The sequence below is a fragment of the Bubalus kerabau genome, chromosome 1, assembly GCF_029407905.1.
Source record: "Bubalus kerabau isolate K-KA32 ecotype Philippines breed swamp buffalo chromosome 1, PCC_UOA_SB_1v2, whole genome shotgun sequence".
Taxonomy (NCBI): Eukaryota; Metazoa; Chordata; class Mammalia; order Artiodactyla; family Bovidae; genus Bubalus; species Bubalus kerabau.
In genome coordinates this window covers 162,250,469-162,266,209 of record NC_073624.1, presented here as the reverse complement: position 1 = coordinate 162,266,209, position 15,741 = coordinate 162,250,469, and the positions used below count along the sequence as shown (strand labels likewise).

Here is a 15,741-nt window from a genome sequence, read left to right as displayed (position 1 = left end):
AGAATCCCATGGACGGAGGAGCCTGGTGGGCTACAGTCCACTGGGTCACAAAGAGTCAGACACGACTGAGCGACTTCACTTTCACTTTCACTTTCTTTCAGATCCTTGTGCCAGACGCAGTGGCATCACCCCTGAGCTTATTAGATATGAAAATTCAAGGTCCCCCTCAACCTACTAGATCAGAATTTCTGGCTCTAGGGCCCAGGAAACTGTTTAACCAAATTTCCAAGTGATATTTCAGCATGTTAAAAATTAACAATCACTTTTTGACAGTATTCTAGAGAAATTTTGGCATCTCATATACCCTCATATAGGGTACTGTTTAATCCAAGCTTCAGTTGTGGTGTGCTTAGTCCCTCAGTGTATCCGACTCTTTGTGACCCATGTGTCCGACTCTTTGTTGGACTGTAGCCTGTCAGGCTCCTCTGTCCATGGGGATTCTCCAGGCAAGACTACTGGAGGGGATTGCCAAGCCACCCTCCAGGGATCCCAACCCAGGGATCAAACCCAGGTCTCCCGCATTGCAGGTAGATTCTTTACTGTCTGAGTCACCAGGGAAGCTCAAGCTTTAGTTAATCAACTAGAAAATTATAAAGGGACTTCCACAAGCTTACGTGTGTGTGTGTGCTAAGTAGCTTCAGTCATGTCCAACTCTTTGCAACCCCATGTTCTGTAGCTTGCCAGGTTCCTTGGGCCATGGAATTCTTCAGGCAAGAATACTAAAGTGGGTTGCCATGCCCTCCTCCGGGGGATCTTCCTCACCCAGGGATCGAACCCATGTCTTCTACATTGCAGGCAAATTCTTTACCACTGAGCCACCAGGGAAGACCTCACAGGCTCATAGTAATACAATTTAAATCCTGAATTCCAGGGGAGTACATTTGTATTGATAATCAAACTATATATTTAATTTTCCTTAATACCCTTACATCCTACATCCTTATGTGCTAGCCAGACTACTGATGATTCTAATTGGTGAGATCTTATAACTCCTTGGTATGTTAAAAAAAAAAAAAAAACCTCCAGAAGCAGCTTTCTCCATCTGGGCTATGTTGAAATCTGACTCTTATCTTGGACCTGGAGCCAGTGAGTGGTGGTATAGGTGATAAGATTCTGCATCTTTTATGAGTAAAGTGCTTTAGGTATAGCTGTTGAATTTTAGTTTTTTAAATGGAGCAAAGGCAAGGTTTCCTTGTGGGGGGAGTGGCAGGCATTTGTGTGTGTGTGTGTGTGTGTGTGTGTGTGTGTGTGTGACTACTGCTGCCAGGAAAGAATACTAAGGGACACTTGGGGGTTCAAAATTCTCAACCTCATTAGGATCTGCCCAAATGTTGCCACACCATTCTGTCTGCACCGATGCCCTCACCTTAGAGTGAGATTTGGCAGATTTTCCTAGATAACTCATGCTGAAACTTTATAATCCTTCCAATCAGGCCCCAAGTTTGATTCTCAACTACATCTGTTCTGTGGTCACAGGAGATAAGAGATTGTTGTCATAGTGGTGTTTTTTGTTTTAATATTAAATAAAAAAAATTAATTAACTTATTTTTTGGCCACACTGTGCAGCTTCCAGGATCTTAGTTCTGTGACCAGGGTTAGAACCCATGTGCCCCACAGTGGAAGCCCAGAGTCCAAACCACTCGACAGCCAGGGAAGTCCCATAGTGATATTTTGATTTTACACCCATTATTTGAGTTTGGGTTTCAAAGTTTCAGTGTCGTCTTCCCTGTACAGGATAGTCAGAAATAGCCAGCTGGCCCCACATGTTTGTAATGACCTCTGTTGCTTTAACAAATAAGTGCCACGTTTTTGTCTTAGCAACTAAATGCTACAACTCTCAACTCCCTTCCCTGGATCCATGCTGCACCCCTTTCTATACCAGTAATAATCTGAGTCATTGTGTTGCCACCACATGTCTGGGAAAAAGGTTATCTGTGCTGTCATCAAATATGTGAGCCATTTCAGAATCCTGTTTTGAGAGCCTGTATCTCAAAAGGATTATCTCCTGGGTACCACTGATTGTATTAGCATCTCATAGAAAACAGATGGTACATTAAAAGGAGACAATTGAAGAGTCTAATGAAGTCACTATTTGCAAGTGTGTGTGCTATGATAACACACACATGGGAATAGTAGAGCATCCTAGAATTAGCAGCAGTGAGAAGCTGTTACCACCTTGGGCACAGAGGGACAAGGGGAGGAAACAGTTAGTGGATCCTGGCAAGAGTTTCAGGTGTAGGAGAGAGATCATCAAACAGGAGCCATGCATGACCATTATTAAGCCTATGGCATGGCAGGATGGGAGCCATGGGGATAAATATCCCAACTTCCCATCCTCTAACCTCCTGCTGGTGTCTCCCAGTGGCTGAGCTCAACTCAAGCCAGAGGGAGCTGCAACAGTGCATCCCTGAGGTCAGTCTTCCAGAGCCCATGGCAGCGTGGATGAGTGTTGAGAGTGGACTCAAGTTCTTCATTTGTTATAGGCAGAATTATGGTCCCCTTCTCCCTCAGTCATAAGCTGAAGCTCTAACCCCCAGTGTAACTGTGTTTGGACATGGGCTCTTAAGGAGGTGAAGTTAAATGAGGTGGTAAGTGTAGGGCCTTAATCTGATAGGACTAATGTCCTTGTTAGAAGAGGAATAGACACCAGATAATCTCTCGTACTCTCTCCCTCACTCTCATCTGACACACAGTGAGAAGTCAGCTGTCTACAAACCGGGAAGGGAGGTCTCACCGGATGCCAACCCTGATGGCACTTTGATCTTGGACTTCGAGCTTCCAGAACTGTGGGAAAATAAATTTCTGTTGATTAAGCCATCTGATCTGTGGCATTTTGCTGTGGCAGTCCAAGCAGTCTAAGACATCATTTATAAGATGAAGATTGGAATACATGGCCCATGGAGTTCCTAGAAGGAATAAATGATGTAGCATGTATGAGGTTTCTGAGCCGAGTAAATGCACAATAATTAATAACTCATTTAAAAATATTTTATTGCTTTATTTTGGCCATGATGCTTGGTATGTGGGATCTTAGTTTCCTGACCAGATGTCAAATCTGCACACCCTGTTTTGGAAGCACAGTGTCTTAACCACTTGACTGCCTGGAAAGTTCAATAATTCTTTATTACGTTTAGTATTGGTATTAAGAGTTAAGTAGTGAGTCTCATTTTTTTTTTAGAAACCATTTTTTTTTTGAGCTTCAGTTCTCTTTCTTGAGGTGAACCAAACAGGCTTTCATACATTATATATACTATGTGGTTTGGGATACACTTTTTAATGTATAATGTAATCTGTTTTTGTTAATATCTCACTCCCCTCCCCAACCTCTGTAACCCTCTGGATTAGTGTCTCCTTTAGAAGTTTATAGTGTCTTCTTTACTGGTTTATAACAGATGGTTCTGAGCTCATTACTCTATAAATATAGATTATATTATTATTTTTTTCCTGAGTGGATTACTTTTATCAGTCTCTGATGAAGTTCACCTGCCACATTTCAAAATGTTCTTGTCAAATAGCAAGCCCAACACTATTTTCATTTTCTATCTTCTATATTTTACATCATGTCTTGCTTGTCTTTTTAATACATAAATGCTTATGGGCAAAAAGCACTCATTTTATATCATTTTATATGTCAGTTTCAAGAATCAAACACACTGATAGTTTTGGAAAATATAATGAAAATCTTTTCAGGAAAAAGAATTCGTATCTTAGAACTTGATTTATTTAGATTTATAGGAATGGAAGGTGTACTTGTACTAAAGCGTGATCATCCAGATATTTTAGGACAGGACTAGGCCACATGGTCAAAAACCTGAAAGTGAGGGGCCCACATGGATCTTTAAAGAAAAGATAACAATAGTGCAATAGTTTGTTAGCTATTAGTTTAATAGTTTAATTAGTTTAATAGTTTAATTAGTTTAATAGTTTAATTAATAAAATAAAATAAAATAATAAAAATAGTTTAATTAGTTTAATAGTTTAATTAGTTTAATAGTTTGTTAGCTATTAGGATTATACTGCTTTAAAAATAATACAGAAAGTAGGCCGAAAGAATAGTTTAATAATAGATAAAACTTATTGAATTCTACTATGGGCAGGCATTGCTAATTGTTGGTCATTTTATATTTATTATATTGCTTTTATTGACTTTGCCAAAGCCTTTGACTGTGTGGACCACAACAAACTCTGGAAAATTCTGAAAGAGATGGGAATACCAGACCGCCTGACCTGCCTCTTGAGAAATCTGTATGCAGGTCAGGAAGCAACAGTTAGAACTGGACATGGAACAACAGACTGCTTCCAAATAGGGAAAGGAGTACATCAAGGCTGTATATTGTCACCCTGCTTATTTAACTTATATACAGAGTACATCATGAGAAACGCTGGGCTGGAAGAAGCACAAGCTGGAATCAAGATTGCCGGGAGAAATATCAATAACCTCAGATATGCAGATGACACTGCCCTCATGGCAGAAAATGAAGAGGAACTAAAGAGCCTCTTGATGAAAGTGAAAGAGAAGAGTGAAAAAGTTGGCTTAAAGCTCAACATTCAGAAAACGAAGATCATGGCATCCAGTCCCATCACTTCGTGGGCAAATAAATGGGGAAACAGTGACAGACTTTATTTTTTTGGGCTCCAAAATCACTGCAGATGGTGACTTCAGTCACGAAAAGATGCTTGCTCCTTGGAAGAAAAGCTATGACCAACCTAGACAGCATATTAAAAAGCAGAGATTTGGTTTGCCAGCAAAGGTCTGTCTAGTTAAAGCTATGGTTTTTCCCGTAGTCATGTATGGATGTGATAGTTGGACTATAAAGAAAGCTGAGCGCTGAAGAATTGATGCTTTTGAACTATGGTGTTGGAGAAGACTCTTGAGAGTCCCTTGGACAGCAAGGAGATCCAACCAGTCCATCCAAAAGGAAATCAGTCCTGACTATTCATTGGAAGGACTGATGCTGAAGCTAAAATTCCAATACTTTGGCCACCTGATGCAAGGAGCTGACTCATTTGAAAAAGACCCTGATGCTGGGAAAGATTGAAGGTGGGAGGAGAAGGGGACGACAGAGGATGAGATGGTTGGATGGCATCACCGACTCAATGGACATGAGTTTGAGTAAACTCCAGGAGTTGGCAATGGACAGGGAGACCTGGTGTGCTGCAGTCTATGGGGTCGCAAAGAGTTGGACATGGCTGAGCGACTGAACTGAACTGAACTGAATGAAGGCTTCCTAGAAAGTCTCAGAGGCTTGACCTTGCCCTATACCCTGTTACCCACCCCCCAGACTCCCCCAACTTGAGAATCTAAATCTCTTGATTGGATTTGACCCAGGATGGGACTTTTTCAGGTGAGTGTGTGGGTGGTCAAAAAGGGCAAACAAATGAAGGATTTTCAAGGTAGGGATTATAATGATGGATTATTATAATCCAAGATCCATGGATCTTGGCTGGGTCAGATGGATGTGGGAAAGATGAAAGAAACTAAAAGCCTGCTACCGTTAACGAGTTAGAAGTTTCAGAATTTGCATTATTTCTAGAATTGGTGAGTTCAATGAAATGAGGTTGTAGTGAAAAAAAACAAAAAACAAAAAACGGGGTATTTGAAATTCAGAGTTTGGAGCAAGTGTGGTTAACGGTAATGGCAAGGTCATGAGTATGACCGTGAGATAAGTGACTAACGTATGGTAGAAGAAAAGATGATTATTAGTGACAAAGAACTGAGAGGGCCAGGTGTTGGACAGATCTTCCAGTGGATGCTGATGCATTGAGAATGGTGACAGGAGTAGAGGTGGAAGGGAGGGTGGGTGTGTAAATGCAGTATTGGCCCCCTTAAAAATGCCCATGTTCTAATCTTTGGACCCTATGGTTCCTTACATGGCAAAAAGGACTTTGTATATATGTTTGGGTTAAGGATCTTCAGATGGGGAGTTTACCCTGGATTATGGGGCTAAGGGGAAATTTAGTCACAAGGATCATTATAAGAATGAGGCAACAGGATTAGAGTCAGGGAAGGAGATGTGATGACAGGTTGGAGTGGGGGTTATGGCCCAAGGAATGTGGGCAGCCTCTCAGAGCTAGAAAAGGCACAGAGATAGATGCTTCCCTTCTGGAAGCCCTACAGTCCATGGAATTCTCCAGGTCAGAATCCTGGAGTGGGTAGCCTTTCCCTTCTCCAGGGGATCTTCCCAACCCAGTGATCAAACCCAGGTGTCCCATGTTTCAGGTAGATTCTTTACCAGCTGAGTCACAAGGGAAGCCCAGGAATACTGGAGTAGTCTCTCCCTTCTCCAGTGGATCTTTCTGACCCAGGAATTGAACCAGGGTCTCCTGCATTGTAGGTGGATTCTTTACCAACTGAGCTATCAGGGAAGCAAGAATATGGAGAATATTACAGTTCATGGAATTATATAGGCCAGAATACTGGAGTGGATAGCCTTTCCCTTCTCCAGGGAATCTTCCCAATCTGGGGATCGAACCCAGGTCTCCCACATTGCAGGCAGATGCTTTGCCAACTGAGCCACAAGGGAAGCGCAAGAAGGAATGCAACCCTTTCTGAAACCATTTTAGATTCCACAACTGAAATATAACAAGTTTGTGTTGTTTTAAGCCAATAAGTTAGTGGCAATCTGTTACAGGAGCCATAGGAAATTAACACAGCAGGTACCAGAGTCATTAATGAATTAGGGAGAGTGATGGTAGTGGTTAGGAGAGGAGGTGGTAAAGGACAGAATTAAGAGGGTAACACCTGACACATACATTCGAATGTTGCTGAGGTTTTAGATGGAGGAAGGAATTTTACAGGTGATGTATCATGAGGTCTAGGGGTTATGATGGAAGGTTTAGAAAATAGGATCAGATTAGGAAGGATCCAGATCACTATAAGGATATGTTGATGAAGAACCTGGAGATCTGGGGTTTCTGTGGCACCTGGATAGATGAGGAAGAGAGGCAAGAGTCCAGAGGTCTCTTGTCTCAAGGTAGTTTCATTTATTTATTCAAGACATATTTATTCTGAGGAGCATCTGTTATGGGCAAGAATGATTTGTTGACCCACAGGCAAGTTAGTGCAACCTCCTGGGAACTCCTGGGGATTGTTCTTCTGAATGCTAGAAATTTGAGTTGCTCTAAAAAGTTCCTTTCTCTGTTCTATGGGCAAAGTGGTATGGCAGTCTGGATGGCTGAGGGGAGATGAGAAGGAAAGAACATTGATGGCAGTGATGTCTTATTTGGAATAGGAAGCTTGGGACTTTCGTTTTCTCTGGTGGCTTGACAGGCCGGAGAAGAGAAAGCCACTTAAAATGGAAGAAGAATCAGACTGGCATCAGATTTCTTATTCACAACATCAGATGCTAGGAGTCAGTGGAGCAATGCCTGTGAAGCTCTAAAGAAAAAGGACTTAGAACCTGGAGCTTTGTATTAAGCCAGAACACAAATTGACTATGAGTATGGGTGAGATTTTGCTCTGGGGTAGATTCCTTGCCTTTTCCTCTGCCATGCAGGGGAGTTGTTCCAGAGACTGCGGCTCCCAGGCTTCTGTTTCACTGGCTTCTGGCTGGGTTCAAACAGCAAGAGCACAAGAAGAATGAAGAAACTAGGTTTTAATTTCTCCCAACCCCTCCCACCCCTACCCCTCTAGAGGAGTCTGATCTTTGCTGTGTGTTCTCCTGTGGCTCCAGCTTCTCCTGGATGATCTGGCCCAAGGCTGGCACCTGCAAACACGGCCTCTTGCTTTGTCCCTCCAGCCTAAGGATGACTGTGAGTGTCTACTCTCCAATAACTGGGTTGCCTTTCTCCTTGCTTGGTGTCATGGTTCTTCCATTATTTATGTAACCAATTGTTGCCATTAAATTTCCTGTTTGGATGCTTATAATGGTTTTACTTTTCCTGTTAGGAATTTGAGTGATGTAATAGCAAGATAAAGTTATTTTTTGGAAATTCATGGATTCGGAAAGTTTTATCTCTGGCATAATCCTTCTTAGGAAGTTTTATGATGGTAAAAAGTAAGGGAAGAATTCAAGAAAGAGGCTGGATCCACTCCAAGAGGACAAGAGGGAACAGTAGATCCAATTCTAGACAGCAGTGAAGGAAAATCCAGGATAAGAACTGTGCCACAGGCCTATAGCCCAAACACATCACCTTGAAGCAGTTCAGATCAGATCAGGTCAGATCAGTCGCTCAGTCGTGTCCGACTCTTTGCGACCCCATGAATCGCAGCACGCCAGGCCTCCCTGTCCATCACCAACTCCTGGAGTTCACTCAGACTCACATCCATCAACTCAGTGATGCCATCCAGCCATCTCATCCTCTGTCGTCCCCTTCTCCTCATGCCCCCAATCCCTCCCAGCATCAGAGTCTTTTCCAGTGAGTCAGCTCTTTGCATGAGGCGGCCAAAGTACTGGAGTTTCAGCTTTAGCATCATTCCTTCCAAAGAAATCCCAGGGCTGATCTCCTTCAGAATGGACTGGTTGGATCTCCTTGCAGTCCAAGGGACTCTCAAGAGTCTTCTCCAATACCACAGTTCAAAAGCATCAATTCTTTGGTGCTCAGCCTTCTTCACAGTCCAACTCTCACATCCATGCATGACCACAGGAAAAACCATAGCCTTGACTAGACGAACCTTTGTTGGCAAAGTAATGTCTCTGCTTTTCAATATGCTATCTAGGTTGGTCATAACCTTCCTTCCAAGGAGTAAGCGTCTTTTAATTTCATGAAGCAGTTCAGAGGGCTCCAAAAAAAAGGCCATTTCAAACCTCTCTCCAAAATAAAATCTATGTAAGGCCACAAGCTGTTATGATCCAAACTTGAAGCAAAATAAAATATACAATGATTTTAAGCATAATTGATAGGATATAAGAAAACTCATTTCACCTTGATTCAAGGAGCTTTCTTCCTGCTATGGCCTGAGGCTGTGGTATTGGACTTGTAAAGAAAGGGTATATAATCATAGCATTCTAATTGGCTTTGCAGTAGAAAATATTGAGTCATATTAATGTAAATGCTGTTTATTGCTTTTTTAGCTCTTAAAGTCAACCTAAATACAAAGAAAAGAGGACTCAATTGTGGTTGCAGCAGAGAACGTAAAAGTTAACAACCGTGGTACTATAAGCAAAAGTGCAGTTGCAGGAGGTCAAGAGAAGAAAATTGAAGGGAAATATGAGGCATTAATATTCTCACTTTGTGAATGAAAGAATTCTAAAATTGATAGAATAAGTAGAGGATGACTATATAATTTAAAATGACTAAGAAAACCAAGAGTAGACTTATGAGCAGAATGGTAATTGTCAGATGTTATGAGATACAGGAGTAGCATTCTTGGTTTCTATAAATACTCCCTCCAGTTGTCGGCTTGAGAGAGGCTGTTCTGGGGTTGCGGGCTGGGAGCAGGGATGATAGGGGTAGGTTGGGGCAGGCTATGTTGCTTTCCATCCTCAGCTCTCTTTTATTCTTTAATTTGTGTCCATGAGGTTTTAAAACATGTTGGAATGAAAAAGAAGGGCTTCCCAGGTGGTGCTAGTGGTAAAGAACCTGCCTGCGAATGCAGGAGACATAAGAGACACAGGTTTGATCCCTGGGTGGAGAAGATTCGCTGGAGGAGGGCATGGCAAATATACTCCAGTATTTTTGCCTGGAGAATCCCATGGACAAAGGAGCTTGGTGGGCTGTAGTCCATAGGGTTGCAAAAAGTCGTACATGACTGAAGTGACTTAGCGCACACATATCCATGACAGAGAAAAAAGTTAACAGCATTTATCTCTGGGAAGTAAAATTGTATTTCCTCCCTTCTTTTTGCTTTATCCTTTGAGTTATCTATATGATTTCTATTTACTTTTCTATGGAAGCAGTTGTTTACTTAAAAAAAAACCCAACAAACCAAAAGCAAGTGTTCCACTTTTGTTCATCCTGGAGAGAATTAAGCGCAAACTTCATATTACCAAGAGTCAATAGTGGGTGGTCGTTCTGAGCATGGTTGAAATCTTACTGGCTATGTGATCTCAATCACGTTATATGACCTTACTATACTTCAGTTGCTTTCCTGTGAAGTAGAGATGTTAAATATAGGTCCCACCTCTTTATGACTGTTCTGAGGATGACATGAGTTAATCTACAGAAAACTTGGGGACTGGAACTTGGGACAGTGCAGACACTATACAAGTGTTTTCTATTATATTTTACTTTGCTGTCACAGATTCTTTATGATCTGGCTCCTTGATACCCTTCCAAATGTGCCTCCCTTTCTACTTTCTTTTTGAACTGTTTGCTACTCTTCATACATAACTGTATTTTCCCACTTTTCCCTTTTGTTCTCTTCATTTCGCACTGCTTTTCTATCTAACTTTATCTGATCTTCCAGCTAGAAGTTCCTCCTCTGCATACCGCCGTTTTCATCTGTGCTGTGAAGAATTTTACAGTATTGAATACTTCCTAAGCTGTATTCTGATATTTCTGTGCATATGTATATATTTTTCCAGTTAGGTTGGATGCTTCTGGAGGACAGAGTATTTTATTTTCAAGTGTCTGGCAGAAAGTAGATGTTTCCAAAAATGTTATTTTGAATGTGTATTAACGAGTCAGAGAAGAAAACGATGAGCAATGTGATATCTTAGTTAAAATAAAAAGCTCAAGAGAAGGAAATGGCAACCCACTCCAGTATTCTTGTCTGGAAAATCCCATGGACAGAGGAGCCTGGTGGGCTACAGTTCATGGGGTCACAAAGAGTTGGACATGACTCAGCGACTGAGCACAATAAAAATTTGGTTTCAAATTATTATCTTGTGGTAAAATAAAAACTAGAAATTTGTAACCAGAACTTTAAAAAAAAAAAAAAAAAAAAGCTCAGTGCTTTCCCCCTGTGGTAGAATTGTTGTGCTTGTTTCAATTTTTGTTTTTCTTTTGTAATAGGCTGGGGTAAGACTCAGAAACAGCCTTGATAATAAACCACATTTGGCAATGGCACTCCACTCCAGTACTCTTGCCTGGAAAATCCCATGGATGGAGGGGCCTGGTAGGCTGCAGTCCATGGGGTTGCTGAGGGTCGGACACGACTGAGCGACTTCACTTTCACTTTTCACTTTCATGCACTGGAGAAGGAAATGGCAACCCACTCCAGTGTTCTTGCCTGGAGAATCCCAGGGACGGGGGAGCCTGATGGGCTGCCATCTATGGGGTCGCACAGAGTCGGACACGACTGAAGCGACTCAGCAGCAGCAGCAGCAGTAGCCCTTTAGTAGCTCCATGCTGAAGCTTATTAGAGTAAGGCCTTTTTGTTTACTGCACAAAGGCCACTGTTTTTCACTAAAGTGCTGACTCATTCCTTTATGACGTTTGACCTGGTTCCGTTTTTGCAGAAACAGCCTGTTTGCCGCCAGCACGATTTTTCACTTTTGTTTCCATAGGTGGCGCTAGCTGTGTGTGTTAAAGCCACAGACTGGGGTGAAAATTGATCTTGTTCAGAAATAACTGAGTGTCCATTTGCTTTTCATTCTTTCTCCCAAGCTTCTTGCTTCTTTGTATTTATTTACTCTTAAGAGAATTTCCATAAGCAATGTTCTGGAGATGCTGCTCTCAGACAGGTCGTTAAAACAGGTCCATTAATCAGGTTGGGGTCATCTTCAACACCTGTGGGTAATTCAGGTTTTAAGGAAAACATTAATAATAATAATAAAAAAACTTAAGTTATTTATAGTGATTCTGAATCTATTATGCTATAGCATTAATTTAAGCAAATCGTGTACTTAATCATGCCTAGCTCAATACAGAATGCTAATTTATTAACATTAATGGAAATATTCTTAGCATTTCATACTTGATAATATTTCTATTCCTAACCTTCCTGAAGCCTTTTTATTACACCCATAAGTAATAATGCTGACACTTCTCCTTTCAATATTCTTTTTATATTATGAATGGGAGCATTTGATGTTATTATGCTGAAAGCAATATTTTCTGTTTGGAAAATAATTTACAGCAAGGATTTAAAGGTGAGCATCTTGTGCTTTGGCCCATGATTCTAAGGTCTGAAGAAATCTAGTAGTGAGCTCATTGAGATGGAGTTAATGAGAGTCACACACACATATGTGCATGAACGCACATCGTGTGTAAGAAGTTGACTACACTAGCTTAATGAGAAAGGAGCAACATCAGGAAAATCACAATGAATTCATGGAGGGAAGTGTAGCCAGTCTTTAGGGCACTAATTTCAGGAGAAGGTGAGTAACATTTCTGTAGGCAAGGATGTCTTCATGGGCCTGTGATCTCTATAGTCACGCAGAGCTATGTGCTTAGAAAGATCCAGTGCTTGGTTTAATGTTCTGCTATTACTCTCTTGAAAACATTAAAAAATTATTAAGAACTACATCTTCCCTTGGACCTCCCACATCACATATGTGGTCCTGTCTGTAGGCTTAATAGCTTTAAAAACAGTTGCAGGGCTAGAGAAAAGAATTTGTAATAGGCATCATAAACCTGTGTGACTATCTTCATGGCTTTGAGATTGAATGAAATGGCGAATCAACGAGATTCCCTGGAAATAGCCCCAGCACGGGTCATTGTTAATGGGCTGTGGGGGAGCTGTCTCTGTGGAGCCGTGAGCAGAAAGCTGAAAACTCTGCAACTAGCCTTCCTTACCCAGATTTCGAAACATGCAGTCAGGATTCTCATGCTGAGAACTTTTTAAAATTAAGAATTTTCGATACTTTTCCAAAAATATTCCTATCACCTCTCATTGTATTCATTTCCTGAATGGATGTCTGAAATATTTTTTTTTTCTAGTAGGTGGAACATGTTTCCTTGCCAATCTTGCTAAGGAAGACAATAAAAGAAGACAGAGCTAAGCCACCTATATATTTAGTCTAGGGCAATGGTGGCACACCTATTATCGCATTTTCAACTAGGGTGGTTTTGAACTTTGAAACTGAAACTCATAACTATATTGCTGATATCCTTTTGCAGAGAGAGATGGCTTTTATCAGCTGTTCACTTGCTTATGCAGAAAATAAATGAGTCTGTGCTTAATATAATTTCTCCTTGGAGTGAACTTGCACTGAAGTTTTAAAAATTAGATCTGGGGGGAAATCTGAGCATACCATGGCTTTGCCTCCTGCTCTGCATTCTAGATGCCTTTCTCCTTACACTGCAAAGGGTTTCAGGGGCTTATTTATTGCAGCTGCTTATATTAATACTATGGTATCTAGTTAATAAGAGCATCTTCTCTGTTCTAGCCTTTACAATACACATTTCAGCAGGGACAAATGGAGGGAGCATTCATATCTCCACAGACTGGGGAGCAGAGTTTCTGAGAACACACCTAAACATTTAGCATGTTGGGTTCCTGACCCTTGACATCAAAAGAAACTGAACTAATATTTAGATTCAAATTCTTTTTCATGTAGAAGAATTTATGTTCAGCGTGTATTCATTCATTCATTCTCCATTTACTGTTTATTCTTAGTTCTTGATTTAGAAATGAATTTGAAGCTTGCAGGTTTATGCTGAACAAAGACTCTAATGTTGAGGCCATTGACAGTGGGAGCTAAAGAGATTTTAACATTCTCTACCATGACCCTTTCAGAGGAAGAAAAGAATTTGTTTAAAGCTGTAGGTTTATTAGTGTCCACCTGAAATATACATCTTCCTTTTAGGCTAATTTCAAGGAAGGAAGTCATCACATGTTACAGAACTATCAAGTTTCTGGGCTTTCCTGGTGTCTCAGTGGTAAAGAATCTTCCTGCCAATGTAGGAGACATGGGTTCGATCGTTGGTCCAGGAGGATCTCATGTGCCCCAGAGCAACTAAGCCTGTGCACCACAGCCATTGAGCTTGTGCCATCTAGAGCCCAGGAACCACAACTGCTGAAGCCTGTGCTCTGTAGCAAGAGAGGCCACTACCATGAGAAGCCCACGCACCACGATGAGGAGTACCCCCTGCTTCTACAACCAGAGAAAAGCCTGCGCAGCAACGAGGACACAACGCAGCCAAAAATAAATAAATAATTATATATAATTATTTTTTTTAAAAAGTACTATCAGGTTCCCTATAGCAGAGAGGAGCCAACCAGTTTTCACCTTTGCCATAAAATCTGAGTTATTAAGATAGCGGGGATATAGCATTTGCTTGCTGTTGCTAGTATGTGAGTACCTGAATCAGCACCTCTGAGTGGTAGAGTTGGGCTTTTTGTTCAGAAGTCCTTAATGACATCCACACTGAGGACTCAGATTTCTGAAGAATTTTACCACAGAGCAGTTCTTTATCTTCCCATTTCTGCAAGACATTTCCATATTTATTATACATTTTTAAAAGTCTGCGATCAGAAAAGGCAAGTTGGAAAAAGTATCAACTACAGTTAATTTCAGGTGTAAGTTAACACACATCTGAAATAAAAACTAGGGTTAATATTTTCTTCCTAATTTAGTGTTTTATAAATATAAGATATAATGCTGTTCCTACAGTAAAGCAATTTATTTGAAAGTTTTATAGTCTCGTTTTTATAGTCTTTCATTTTCCAAGGAACTATGGAAATATTTGAGAGTTGTCAGGTATAGAAATATATGCTAAAATTTTATTCTTCTTTTCAATAAAAGAACTTAGCAAAGTACTCGGATCCCTTTGATTTTCTTTGTCCCCTCTTTAGTTCTCTGTAACAAATTCCTAGGTCCAAGAGGAATATTTTGGTTTAATCTTTTTTCTAGGAAGGATGCTGTCTAGAGCAGGGGCTTCCGATGAATGACCAAGGTTACCCTAGAGACTTGTAAAAAGTAAATACCCAGCAAAACAACAACAAAACTGCAACCTAGAAAGCATATTCAAAAGCAGAGACATTACTTTACCAACAAAGGTCCATCTAGTCAAGGCTATGGTTTTTCCTGTGGTCATGTATGGATGTGAGAGTTGGACTGTGAATAAGGCTGAGCACTGAAGAATTGATGCTTATGAACTGTGGTGTTGGAGAAGACTCTTGAGAGTCCCTTGGACTGCAAGGAGATCCAACCAGTCCATTCTAAAGGAGATCAGGCCTGAGGAGATCAGTCCTTCATTGGAAGGACTAATGCTGAAGCTGAAACTCCAATATTTTGGCCACCTCATGCGAAGAGTTGACTCATTGGAAAAGACTCTGATGCTGGGAGGGATTGGGGGCAGGAGGAGAAGGGGACGACAGAGGATGAGATGGCTGGATGGCATCACTGAGTTGATGGATGTGAGTCTGAGTGAACTCCGGGAGTTGATGGACAGGGAGGCCTGGCGTGCTGCGATTCATGGGGTCGCAAAGAGTCGGACATGACTGAGCAACTGAACTGTACTGAACTGATGATTCCATTTATATAAAACTCTAGAAAATGTAGACTACTCAAAAGTGATAGAAAGCCAATCAGTGGTTGCCCGGAGAGGGTGGAGGCAGGGAGAGGCGAGGAAGGGATTACAGCAAAGGGACCTAAAGAAACTTCTTGAGTACCAGCCATGTTCTTGTCTTGATTATGGTGATGATTTCATGTGTGTTCATACATCAAAAATTTCCAAATTGTACACTTTAAATATTGTGCAGTTTCTGTACATCAATCATACTTCAAAATATATGCAATTTTTTGCTGTCAATTCTACCACACACAAAAAAGCAAGTGCTCTACAGATTAAACATAAGAAAAACAAAACAACCGGTAATCCCAGTAGTCAGAGATAAGCACTGTTTTGTTTTTGGTTTTTATTTTGGCTGCACCACATTGGAGATGGGGGTCTTAGTTTCCCAACCAGGGG

At 41.0% G+C, this 15,741-nt stretch overlaps 2 long non-coding RNA genes across 4 annotated transcripts; both read left to right on the top strand.

The window, feature by feature from the left end:
- Nucleotides 1-2,180: 2,180 nt before the first annotated feature.
- LOC129641852 (uncharacterized) lies at nt 2,181-2,998 on the top strand. Its single transcript, XR_008709486.1, has 2 exons — nt 2,181-2,412; nt 2,694-2,998. It is a non-coding gene; the product is annotated as an uncharacterized LOC129641852 (long non-coding RNA).
- A 2,434-nt stretch (nt 2,999-5,432) lies between these two features.
- LOC129641851 (uncharacterized) lies at nt 5,433-14,791 on the top strand. Of its 3 annotated transcripts, none has more exons than XR_008709485.1 (3): nt 5,433-5,539; nt 7,634-7,752; nt 13,635-14,791. It is a non-coding gene; the product is annotated as an uncharacterized LOC129641851 (long non-coding RNA). The 3 variants fall into 3 exon arrangements; XR_008709484.1 differs by lacking the exon at nt 5,433-5,539 and adding an exon at nt 6,204-6,331; XR_008709483.1 differs by lacking the exon at nt 5,433-5,539 and adding an exon at nt 6,660-6,798.
- Nucleotides 14,792-15,741: the final 950 nt, after the last annotated feature.